A 13,600-nucleotide genomic window follows, 5' to 3' on the forward strand; every position below is an offset into this window, starting at 1 on the left:
CCTCCAGATACTTTTAGGCTCCTATCATGTCCCCTTTGCTATCCTCCAGCTGACTGAGATGTATTTGGCTCTGCTTTCCTCTCCTTATAGCTCAGCCCACGCTCTCCATCCCAGCTGCCTTATCATGGTCCTCTGCTTTCCTCAAACCTCCTTCCAACCTCTTCCCTGCCACTGCTCTGCCATGAGGGACTCTGGTTGGAGTGCTCCCCACAGAGCTGGATCAGAAGAGCTGTCCCTGTGGGGTGCAGGACACACACCGGTCCTCATGACCTGCCTGGGCTGTCAATGGTGCTCCTTTCCCATCTCCTGCGTATTCTCGGACACAACAATGTTTCTGACCCGCTTTGCCTTTCTTCTTCCAGAACTTTTCTCAGCTCCTTTCTGTTCCGAGGAAAAGAGAGACAGGAGCAGCTTCTCCCCTGAGCAGCAGGGCTTGCTGAGCTACTGCAGAGATACCATCATGCAATTTTATTTTCTTGAGTCTTTTTTCACCCAGAGGAGTTAAAGCCAGTGGCTATTCGCAGGACGATCGATGTTAAAGCTGGCGGCCGGGGGTCCCGGGGTGGCTGCAGCTGGAGAAGCGGTGCCCAGCAGCGCTCCCGGAGCGCTCCCGCAGCTTGCGGGATGCTGCGAGCCTCGGGGTCCCCCTCTGCAGCGCTCGGCTCCCGCCATCCACCGGCGGCCGTGAAACCCGAAACGCCTCCTCGCAGCCCAGGGCAGGCTGTTAATTCCTCCCGGTGTAAATTCCCACCCGGAGCTGTTTCCTGACAGCGGGCGGAGGGCGGGCCGGTGCGGGATGCCTGGCCGCTACAAATGAGAGCGCTGAGTGGCAGCTCTCGCAGGGATGCTGCTCCCTTCTCCTGACACGCTGGGCTGCCTCAGGCTGCGGGCTCTTGATCATCGTGGCATGTTCCCCTCGGTGTCCCACAGTTAATTATTTCTGTGTTGGGTTGCAGCTATCATCTTCCCCTGACCAGCAGTGCCTGCAGCGACGGCAAAAGCAAAAGCAAGCAGGAGACTGAGAGCCCTGGGTGGTGGCTCCGTGCAAGCCCTTTTCCTCCAGGATTGCAGTGCCAGTGCTGGACTGGAAGTCTCAGCAGCGGGAGTTTTGCCTTCCTCCTTCTTCAGCATGTGAGGAGGATCCAGATGCACTTCATCAGTGACAGGAGAGATGCTGGAGCAGGCAAATGCCCAAGGGCAAGGTCGCAGCTTGTGTAGCCTGTGGATGATGATCTCTGTCCTCCAGAAAGTGTCTCTGGAGGTCAGATTCTTGTGTCTTACATGAAGGCAGTGGGGAGCTGGGCTAGGAGGGGAGATTGAGCCCTGTCTCAGAGCTGCAGCAGCCAGGTCGCACTCAGAATCACCCTGGTCATGGTGGCAGGGCATCACCTTCCTCCTGAAGGCACAAACCCAGCAGGATCAGGTCAGGTTGGAGTCCTCTGGTCCAATCAAACCAGCCTGGGAGGACTCAATGCAAACCACCACTTGCACGTGCTTAGTGATGGCTAATGCCTGTGGTCACTGTGCTGGAGTGGAGCTGCCTCAGGCAGAATCCATTCCTTCTGCAGGGCCTCTTCTTGCTGTGGGTGGTTACAAACACAGAGGTCCTTTGAAGTGGAGCAGCCAACATCCTCTCCATCAGAGCCACCACCTCTCGTTTTGGTGGTGGTGACACTGCTCCTTGCATTTCACATCTGTGTGAACTCCAGACAAGGAGTGCCCTGGGAAAGCCCCATCTCCCAGCTTTCCATTGCTAACCCCTCCAGCGAGGGCAGGAGCTCCCTGCAAGCCTCTGCATGCCAAAACACCCACCAAGGGCTGTGCACCACCTGCTGTCACTGTCACACAGGGAGAGGGCAGTGCCAGGGACACCAGGCAGGCACAGCCCCACGGGCTTGCTCCTGCACGGTGTGGAAGAGGAGGCTCACAGCATCTCACCTTCCTGTCACACAGCCAGCAGAACTGCTCAGCTCCATGGACACAGCTCAGCACATGCTGCCTGGTACTGCAGGCAGGTCTCTGTCAGGCCAGAAAGCATTTGCCCTTCAAAATATGCTTTGAACAGCATGAAACTGGCACCTCCTTTTAATGATGGAGTTGGGAGTTATGTTGACAGTGTGAGTCACGCTGCCTTGTGCTTTGGGAAGGCTGTTGCCCATGTTATGCACACACAGGCAAACACAGGTGGGAAGGACGGCTGTCACGCTTTCCTTTTCCTGATTTTAGCTAATTAACATTATTAGGAATACAGACAAGTTAATTGTGGGTGGTTTGGGGAGGGTAACTTTGTACATGTCTATCAGAATTTGCTGTAAACCTGTGTATTTTAACAACCATTGTGCTGCCACTTTTCTCTTTGCTTATTTCAGCTTTATAGTTTGCAAATCAGCAGCTATTGACAGCTCTTAATTTTCTCTGTTTTATGTATCTGGACCTGACTAAATTTGAGGCTTAATTTGTGCTTTTGTCTTTGTCAGGGAAATATTTCTATTTATTGTTGGTAATTTTATTGACATCAGGCAGTTTTGTACAGAAACAATTCAATGTTGCACGTGTCCTATTTTTTTCCAAAGGTTTTGCTTAGCTGCATGTTTGTACAGCAGAATACTTTCTGCTGCTCTTCCTTGTACCCATTCTTTCAGTGAATACTCTTTCACTGTGATCTGACAAGCTCATACTGCTCCAGTGCAACAACTTGCCCATACACATTGTGGTGCTGTGTTTAAGAGCTCCCTCATTATTCCAGTGCAATGTGTATCTCCAGCATTTGTCAAGGCTTGTTTGATTCAAATGTGTTTGTCTTATCAGAGGGGAAAAAAAACCAACCAACCATTTAGAACTGTCAATGGGGACAATTAATAACATTAAAACAACAAAAAGAAGAATAGCACTCTGTGAGGAATGCCTTGCTGTTATGGCACCAATGAGGAAGTTAGGTACTGGAGCAGTTTGGAAATGAGCTCTGTGTTTGTCCCAGGCTGACTGCAGGCCCCAAACAGGAAGAGTCATGTAAGAAGATGGGCAATGGCTGGAAGCACCAGGGATGTGAAAGCTCCTGGTATCCTCCCTTGGGGACCAGCACTGGTCCAGGCAGGGCTAAGGTCACCCGTGTACAAAGCATGTGGATGGCTGAGAGGTGTGCACTTCTCCTTAGTGCCATTTCCAGATAATGGAATTATTTCCTGAAAGTTTGAGTCATTTGTCAGGAAAACTTAAAGTCCCAGTGAAAATCTCAAGTGGTATTAAAAAGTCCTCAAGCGGCACTATTTGTGTGACTTCTTGGAAGTCCTACATGAATCATTTAATAGTTGTAGTATTCCTTATTATAAATTCACTTTTTTTAGCCAAAAGTAGCTAAAAAGCTGAATTTCATTCTTGTTGCCCATTTTGTTTTTCATGCTGATAGGTGGATCAGAGACAAGAATTTCAAGGCTTTTACCTATGAGGCTTGACTCCTATCTCTTGTACTAATTTTATACTGACATAGTCTCATCCCCAGCACAGATGCTGTAGAAATTACACAGGTGTCAGTTTTGCTCCAGAAAACTTCCATGGAGCTCTGGTAAGTTGAGGAGGATGTGTCAATCTTGTGTGGTGGTTTTACACCTGCAAAGGCCCCAGATTCAGTTGCTCTCCAGGGTGAGTGTGTGGACTGTCACTTCTTGCCTTTTTTTTGCCTCGGGAGCCCATCAGTAAAATAGATGTCACTGTATCCCATTTCAAAATGTTCTGTGGTAGCTGTTGTAGGTGTTGTTGGCAGCTGTCAAGAGTAGTTCCAGGCATCTCTTATACTACATTAATTTTGTTATCAAATAATAAAAGGATACAGTTTTTATTTCTCAGGTATACTTTAATTTCTTATTGATTTATTTGACCCCCTGCCATGACCCAAATCTGAGCTGTCCTAGTGAACAGGACCAGAGGATTCAAATGTGTATACATTGCAATCTGCACAGCAGAAATTGAGTGAGATGACTGCCATTGGAGAAAAGGGAGTGCCTTTTGTTTAACACTTTGCTCTTGCCATCATGCAGTGCAAAGCCAGGAGCTCCCCTTCCATGTGAATTTGAGGTTACTCGGTATAACTCCTGGTGTTTTGAGTCTACCCTGAGGAACAAAAAACTGAACTTTTTGCTTAAATCAGAAGACTGACGAAAATGAAGACACATACTAGCAGCACTTTATAAATTTTCATTGACTTGCAATCTCTTTTGGACTTTTAACCAAAGTCCAAAACTTGCAAACTTTTTTTAACTTCCGTGGAATTCCTCATTTACAGAGCTCTGTGCTCTGTGGAAGCTCACAGAATCCCTCACAGGGTCCCTTTGTTTTCAAGGAAACAAGTCCCCAAGAAGAAAAGGAAGGTCAGCCTGTGAGTACTAGGTTTTCTAAGTCATGGAAATGATTAAAGTATCTTGAACCAGATATTGCCAAAGCATGGAGTATGAGCATGTGCATGGCTTCTTTTGAGCCTCTCTTTCTTGTCCTTCCTTGGCCAGCAGAGATTCCTGGCAGTGGGATGCAGGGCTGTTTGTACTACTGATGTGGTGCTCTCCTACTCTTACTAAATGGACCAGAGCAATTCCCACTGCTCTCAGCCTGGATTGTTTTGCCAGCACTCAGCTCACTTGGAAAGCTTTGGCCTTATTGCACACACTCTTTTAAGTGGTTTTCAATACTCTCCACAGAAAGAGGGGGAAAAGAATGATCCTGTGGAAATTTTGGAAAGAGCGGAATATAACCTTGGTGTTCAGCTGACATTCAAGATATTCAAGGCTATGTTTTGCTATTCTTTTCTGCACCTCCGAGACAGTGCAAGACCAAGGCAAAGATTGTCTAAGGCAGTTAGATTAGAGTCCTTGTTTCCAAGTGCACCTCCACATCCAGGTCCATCTTTTCATCTGTATTTTGCTTATTGCTGTCCATGTGTGCAGAGACCTGTCTGAAAGTAACACCTGCTTATATTCCTTTCCTACTATTTCATCCCATTAAATGCATTCCTTCCTGAAATGTTCCATGATGACATGACTCCAAACCTTGACACATGTGGCTTTTACTGTGTTCTTTGCACATGTTCCTGGCAATGATCTGCAATCCCTAATTATGACTGTTAGTAGAGGCTCAGTACAACTGAACTCAAAACTTGAGCCCCAGAGCTGGTCTTTCTGCCTGGAACTGTGATTTCATGACATTTCATTTCAGTAGTAGGCATGGCTGCCAAGGGTTTGTGCTTTTCCAGGGTGGGGTTTGTCCCCATTCCTCCATGACCACCCTCTTGGAGGAGCCACTAGGTCCACAAGACCCAGCCTAAATTAAACCAAATGAAGCATGAGAAAAACTGGAGAGTTCCATGACATTTTTCCTCAGAGTTTTGGACATGACCTGGAAAAAAGGTGCTCAGGGAGGTTGAGCATCTCTCTTGCAGAGAGGTGGCATTGCCTGGGGCACCTTGACTGGGATCACTCAGCAGCATTAGATACCTGTGCTGGATTACCCAGCCCTCCCTTTTCATAACAAGCCAGAAAATTTTCCACGATGTGTGCTGCAGGGAACCTGGTGATGGTGACTATTGTGTCAGAGCTTATTGAATCTTTCAGGAGTTCTGGGTATTTGGGCTTATGCCCCAAGGAGCATTTCCATCCCCATTGCTTCTTTTTGCTCCTGCAGTGGTTTTGCTGTATCCTTTTCCAGTTCAGGTCCCTGTTTCCCTGGAAAATAAGTTGCAATTACTCCTTGCTTCCTCATGAGTCTCCCTGTGTGAGCTTTGAATTTTATGGGAAACATGAGCAGCTGCCATAAAATCTCCATCTCCTTTGTCCCTGAATGGCATCATGCATGCAGCAAATTGCACATCCCAGTTTTTGGATCTTTGATGCTGTGAGAGGATTTGTTCCTCTTCTTCACAGACATCCAGATCAGCTTCATCTTCCTTGGGAGGTTTGAATAGCAGAGGCTGTCAGGCTCTTGTGGAGGATGGCCCAGGTTTGGAAGGGGCTGTTCTCAAGTCCAACAGAGCCTCAGGCCAGGCTCTGCTTAGGAGGCTTAATTCCCTTTCCCACTAGACCATCTGATTGCAAATAACCGTGACCGAATGTTGTATGTCGAAATCCATAATCCCCTGCAAATTGTTTAAAGTCTTGTCCATTGAACTGCAGACCTTTATCAGACAACAATTTATGGGATTCCATGTCTGGCAAATGCAAATATAATGTGTGCTGGGATATGTTTTGGTGTCAGATTCTCTATATTATTGGATAATATTATATAGTTCCAGGCTCATGTGAGTAATAACCCCAATTAAAATGTGATCTTTGCCAAAAAGTATAAATAAATCTGCTTTGGACAGCTCAAATATTTCCTTGTCAAGCTATTTTATTTTTTAAGACCCCATTTTTATTTTACAACTGCTCTTCTCAACATTAATCCATGAGCAGCACATTGAACATCATGGGCTCTCCTTTCCTTTTCCTCTAAGAGGCAAATGGGAAATAACACTTCCATACCCAAAAATCCTTGTGTTGGATGGTATGAATGAAAAATTGTAAAGTTGCACCATGTTGTGAAATAGATTTTCCAATGATTTTCCTTTTGCTGAGGTTAACTTTTCTGTGTTGAGAAAGATGTCTAGTCTGGGAAAGACATCTGATCTGGGCAGAGGTTTGTGGTGCAGATACCCCCACCAGACCTACCCAAGATAACAGCAAGCCAAAGGCAGAAAAACAGAGTGTTGCTGCTCCAAATGAGTTATCCTGGGCTCAGGGCTGCATTAACAGGGCCATTGTGCTTTTGGAAGCAATGGAAATCCCACCTCTGCTGGGGTGGCATCACTTTTCTCTCTTTGATCCCCCAAACCATTCTGATCCTTCAGGACCTAGCTATGAGTTTTTTTTCCTTGCTGTGGACTCCAGTAATTCTTAACTCTTCACTTGGGTTCCTGCTGGCTGGGGAGGGTATATTTTTAAATGGTGTTAGTGGAAATTTTGATTCAGGGCTTTATGAAATCCCTGGAACTGAAAGCTTGAAGTTCAGGCTGTTGCGTGGTTTCCTTGGACACGTCTTCTTTTTTTTTGCCTGGAAATTTTATACCAGTGGAATCAGGGGATTTTACATATTTATCCAGGATTTCCAGCATCTGGTGCCGGGCTGGAGCAGCAGCTCTGCCTCTCTGTCACTGACAGGGACCCTGGGGCACCCCAGTGCCGTGGCTGTGGGCTCTGTGCGTGCCCACCAGGGCAGCCTGTGCCTCCCCAGGGCCTGCAGGAGCTGCAGAGCACACAGCTCACTGCAGCAGCCCCAGGGCTGGACCAGCTGCTCTGGGTCACAGCTTGAGTTGTCCTGGTGGCAATCCGGAGGGATGCTGCCCTGCTCTGAGGGGGGTAGCTTGCCCCAGGGAAAGACCAGCATCAGCCACAGGGCTGTGGCACACAGCAGAGCCACTGGGAGAGCTCATGACCTGGGAAAGGCTGGGTCTTTCATTCTGCAGCTCGTTGTGTGTTTGAGCAGCCCAGGAAGAGCTTTATCTTCAGGTAAATTCTCAAAGAGAAATCGTTTCCTCTTTCTCCTCTGAACAGAAGCTGGGTCTGAGGGAGCTAAACCAAATCAATCAATTAGGGATAAGAAGAACACCAGTTTTCAGAGAGCTGATGATAAATTTTCATTGGACTTGGCAGAAGCCTGTGATATTGAATCCAAACAAGAACTGGCTCCATGGGTGCCGAGACATGGAGTTTCCTCAGCTCTTTGGCTCTGTCCTCATGCGCTGATTTCAGCTGCAGCCTGAGAAGATGAGAGACCTTCCCAGTACCTCCCTCAGCTCTGCTCCTCCCAGTGTCCTTCCCTTAGTCCTGCTGGCATTTCATGGCACATGATAGAGGTGCTGTGAGCACTGGTATCCTGGAAAAGCAAAACATTCTGTTTATGCAAAGTATGACTTTTAGTTATCTGTTGCTGAAGTATTTTAATTTTTCCCCCTTTTGCTGGATTTCTTTCATCAAATTTTTTACACATTTCCAAGTTCTTTGCAGAACCATGAGAAAAAAAATGTTATTTAAATGGATTTAGACATTTTTGTCAAAACTCTGTACATTCTGTGAATTTGACAACCATTTCAATAAAGTTTTCATAAAACTGGGAAGCTTTTAATCCAATACATCCAATACAATGAATGTATTTTCTTTACAGGGTGTTCTGTTGCTTAATAATGTTAAGGAGTATATACTTTTTCTTTTCCCTAGACCTGACTGGTTGTCTGTTCTGTGGAGGATGGGGTAAATGGATGGCTTTAGTCATTCATAACCAAGGAGTAAGCTATAGAAAGGAGTAAAGATCCAACCACCAGCTTTGTAAATATGAGGCTTTGCTGTCTTTTCTTTTAATAGCAAACTAGTGTGTGCTTTCAGAGCTGAATGCCACTGGTTCACTGATATCATTTTTTGTTTGGAGCCCTGTCACACCTTTTAGGCTCTTCCTTGCTGCAGAGCTGCCTAAAGCAGGTGGTTAAAAGCAGAAATCCCTGTTGAGAGCCCTCAATTGCTGTTTACCTTTCCTCCAAACCCAGCATGAGTGCTCTGATTTGTATCTTACATTTAAAAATTTGAACAAACTGGAACAACTGAGGTTTACCCTTTCTGCTTTCCTCAAAGTACTGCTGAAAATGTTTTGAAGGGATAGCAAAAATTGTGATTCAAGTTTATTTCTGCATTGGGCTAAGAAAAAGTAGAAGTGAGGCAGTTTTCATGCAATTTCAACTACCAGGAGAGCTTTCTGAGTAAAAAATGTATTCCACTCCCATGGTTTCATGAAGAGCCATTCATTAAACTTTTGTGGGAGATGAACAAAATCCAGAGAGCTTTTCTAAATATGGGAACTGAGAACTAGCACACTGTTTAGGAGAGACAATAGAAATCAATTTAATGAGTTAAATCTGAGCAGAGATTAACTTTGTTCAGGATATTTTCTAATAGGAAAGAAGCAGTGGAGTCATCCAGATCCCTTTGAAAATTTATTGCTGTGCTCAGGAATTCCTCGTACATCCCAGGACCGGGAATCTGAGCAGCAGGCTGCTGCGGCAAGTAAAAAAATAAATGGTGTTATCTTGATAGCCAGATAACACAGTATCTGCTCAATAAAGTCATTTGGAGAATATTGTTTGTGAAAACCTCTTTGCTTTGGATCCATTCCTTCTTCTTTCCGTTTTCTGATAAAAAATCCTAAACACCAAGCAGTTAAAGGCTGCCATAAAACTGAGAAGAAACACTGACACTGGTGCTTTATCATGCTCCATCTGGGAGGCGAGCCAGCTCTTCCTACTTCAAGTTTATTTCTCCTACTCTGCTTTACCTCAGATAATGTCTCATAAACAGTTAAGAGGGTCATTTGTAAATGTCTTGGAATGGTTATTGCTCTCATATAGGCTTTGGATCTTCGTGCTTAAAGTGAGTGAACATCAAGGTAAAAACCAAAACAAATTCCCAAGCCTCGAGCAAAGACTATTTGGGAATGCCTCCTGCTCCTAGGACAGAAACGTTGCTATTTTTCTTTACCTTATTTTTTAAATTTTCAGCATCATCTCTCAGATTAAGTGAGCTTGCTTGCAGACTTGTTGTACCACTGAACAACTTTTAAAGCAAGGACCAGAACACCTGAAGAGAGCTTGGCTGGAGCATTTTAACAGAATATGGTCCCAAACAAATGGGTTACTGAGCAGCAAGTCTCTGCGGTAAACTGCTCATTTCAACCAGGATTAAATTGTTAAATGAATGAAACCCACTGGTAGCCAGCTACAGCAGCATCTTTGGGAGGGCATGGAGACTTGTTTCCTCCCTCTTCTCATTTGTGCCTTTTCCATAGGTGCTCCTTTTTTTGGGAAAGGAAAGACCCCTGCCTGCAGGTATTACCTGGTTGCCTGTAGAACCCAAGTGCCTGTTCTAAGAGCAATGAGTACATGATTTATCTTAATATATCATTACACATTTATCCCCTGGCCATCAGCACATGATCCCCACAGCTGGGGATGCCTGTGGTGCCCTATGAGCCAAACTGTGGTGCCTGAGCCATGGGATGCAGGACAGGGGCAAAGAGCTGGTACAGCACAACCCCCCCAGACTTTTGGTGTGCTAGAATAGCATCCCTGAGCCCTGCTCGGAGCAGAGGCAGCAATAAGGGCTCCATCCCCACACTGCTGTGTGTGTCAGACCATGTGGTGAAAAATGGGCCTTTGGCTAATTTCTTGTGACTGTGTTTGAAGAGGCAGCTGTGTAAAAAGACATTTACAATAATCTTTCATGTTCTCCAAAGGAAAAGAATCCACCTGTGTAATCTTTCAAGTTAAGCTTCCCTCAGGTCTTGTTTAACATTATGAATATGGCAGCTCATATAATTTTATTATCTGAACTAAATATTATTCCTTCTCTGTCTTCCTGCTATTTCTCCTAATCCTTATCAATAAAACTACTAGGGTATAATGATTTTATAGGCTGCTGCTTCTTTGTCTTCTTAATTTCATTACTTCAACCGTATTCTCTTCAGATAAGTGAATTAATATCACAATTAGAAACCCAAAGTAACTTTACACAACCCACACAGCTACATCAGTCATGAATGCAGAAACAGAAATGATGAGATATTTGCTTGTGATATCCCAGTTCTGAAAGGATTCTTTGGAAAACAGCAAAGAGAAGAATGTCTTGAATTGGGAGAGAAAACTGGGATTTACTCCTAAATTTGATTGGAATTATTTGAAGATGGGCTAATTGGAGACGATATGCTCTGAGCATGTCTGCTGCTTCTTTGGCTGTAGGAGAAGGGAAGGTAATAAATTCCCTGGATTTATTGTGTATGGACAAGGTGGTGGGGTAGTGGGGTGGTGTTCTGAAGCTCTGGAGAAGATTGCATCCAGTCAGAGAAAAAAACTGCTGGAAATGCAACAAATCAGAGATTTTTATTTACTGTCAGTACCAAGGAACTCTGAAGGGCTTTGAATAATGAGATATGAGGCTGGGGCTTGTAGACTCAAACTTCATCTCTTTGCCTTCAGCAAAAGGGGTACTTCTGTGCCTTGACCATCCATAAGACAGGAGTGATGAGAGATACCTACTTTAGGCAACATTAGAGATTCCAGCTGATGATTTTAGTGCACCCTGCAGCAATCACTAAGTAATTATTATGCACTAATTTTTTTTAGCCCGAGACTGTAGTTTCTGCTCTCCCAGGGGTAATTTTTGACTGCTGCACTCAGTGTGGTATCACTGCTAAAGTTGGTATGAGTGGATGTTTCCAGGCCTGAGTTTTAGGGAAGCAAAATCCCTTCTTGTGCAATATAATATATGTCATGGTAGGCAGGGTGTATTAGTTATCCTTTCATACATGGAAAATAAATGACCGTAAAGCTCACTAAGTCACACTGTGTGTATTGATTGTCTGTGTCTGCAGAGATTCCAATACTGGATCTCAGTGATTTAGAAACAAAATTAAATGCTCCAACTAATTATAGTTCTCTGCACGTATAGTTGCCTCTGAGTATTTGCAGCTGTCAGGTTCAAATATTTCTAATAACTGTGGCTGTGACATTTGTTCAACAGATGAGGTAAGAATAAAAGACAAAGGGGCAGCAGCTTGGTTTGAGGAATGGAAAGGAGATCAGACACAGAACTCGATGCCACGGAGCATTATAGCACAGGTTTGAAGGTGGACTTGAATGCACCAGGTTTTACAACTAAAACTGAATAGCAGGTGGTGTGGTAGCAACACTGAGAACAACAGGGAGAAAACACCTTGTGGAGGAAATGCTGAGAAATACGAGTTACTCCAAGCCCAGACCTGAGAAGGCTGAATATTAAGGTTCCTCTCAGGGGGGTTTAAGGTCCTTGAGCAATTTGTGTCATTTCTGTCATGTTTTCCCATGAAAGAGAGCAGCAGTGTATGGGTGGATGTCTTACTCTAAAATTCATAATCACCAAATCATCTGTGCAGAGGCCTTCACCTCCTTCACCTCTGGGCTTCCCTGCAGCACAGCCTGGTGTTTGAGCCCACTTCACCCTGCACCACTCCTGCAGTTCTGTTCCTTTTTCTGTGGAGTTCTTCATTTTTTCCAAACTGTGCTTGGAGGTTCCAGACTTGGAACACCCTACCCACCTGTGTCTTGCATAGCTGACTTTTCTCTTTTTTCCCCCATTGCAAATAATTTTTTACACATTTCTGTCCTCAATTGCTGCAATATGCTGAGTGTAAGACATGAGATACCAATAGCAATCTAGTTTTTCAAAGGTTTCCCTTTGAGAATTCCCTGAGAATTCCCATCATGACATTGTTGACAGGAGCTACCTTAAAAAGAAAGCACCACGAGGAAAAACACATGTTTGGGTTTGGGTTTTCTCTTTTGTGGGGGGAGGAGTGGAGGGGGAAAGATTAGTAGACTATTCTCAATGTGTACGTCTCAGATCTGTGATCTTTGCTGCAGAATCCAACTGTGCAGATCTATCAAGTTCAGCCATGCTGGGGTATGCCACACAGGTGGATGGTTTAATCTTGACAGTTGAGCTTCCAACTGAAAGGAGACAGAAAAAATGAGATGAAAAAAACATGCTAAAACCTGTTCAGCTCCCAGCCAGGCTTTGGAGCTGTGCTGCTGGGTAACATTGCTCGTGGAACAAAGGCTCAGCAATGGGTGGCTCTTTCCATCACAGGTACTGTATTGGTTTTCCTAAAGCAATTATGAAATAGCAAGGACCCTCCCAGCTCACAAAATAAAGGAGGTGGGGTGCAGTTCTGCTTTGATGAGGAAAAAGCAGTAACGTGGATGTGGCCTTGGAATGCAGCTGAGATCCTTGAGCAGAGTGTGTGCTTCCCAGGGGAATGATGATACTCCAAATCTGTACATTTAGGGATGGATCTTTAAAACTGCACATCGTGCACCCACAGAGTTTTCATCTCCTTTAAATAGGAGAAAGCATCCTGTTTTCAGGAGGAATATTTCAGAGCTGCCTTGCTCACCCACCAGCCTCACACTCTGCTGCCTCTGGAATGCGTCAGGTTTGGGTGCAAGTTGCATTTCTGCTGCAAACTTCCAGATGCATGTGTAGAGTTAGCATGGCTTGGGTTAGCATTAAAAAAGGGAAATGTTAATGAAATGCTTAAGCACATACCTATGACACAATCTGAAACAGGTGGATGTGGAGCCGTTGAAGGGCTCCTGCTTCACTCAAACCATATGTGAAACTCCTGTTGCCATCCTAGGAACGAGGATCAAGGGCAGGAGATGACTGTTAGTGAGCATGATTTAAAACTGACTTTAGAAAGAGTAATTTATGCTTTGGAGTCTCCTCAGATGTGTACCCAGTAGGAAATTCTGTAGCTACACCTGTTTACACATCTTTCAGCTCACTGAGATGCTAATGAGAAACCCAGCCATCACGGGCACAGGGAGAGACTGTAACAATTACTGAGCACCAGAAAGAAAATGGGTTCCAGTGACTGATTTATCAGCAGGCTTTCCTGAAGGACAGATAATTCACACCAGGAGTTTGAGGGGCCACTGGGTTGCACTCAGATATCGTGGGACAGGGCTAGAGACTGCATCCAACAGGGCTGGTAAACACACAGT

This window comes from Motacilla alba, chromosome 13 (genome assembly GCF_015832195.1).
Source record: "Motacilla alba alba isolate MOTALB_02 chromosome 13, Motacilla_alba_V1.0_pri, whole genome shotgun sequence".
Classification (NCBI taxonomy): domain Eukaryota; kingdom Metazoa; phylum Chordata; class Aves; order Passeriformes; family Motacillidae; genus Motacilla; species Motacilla alba.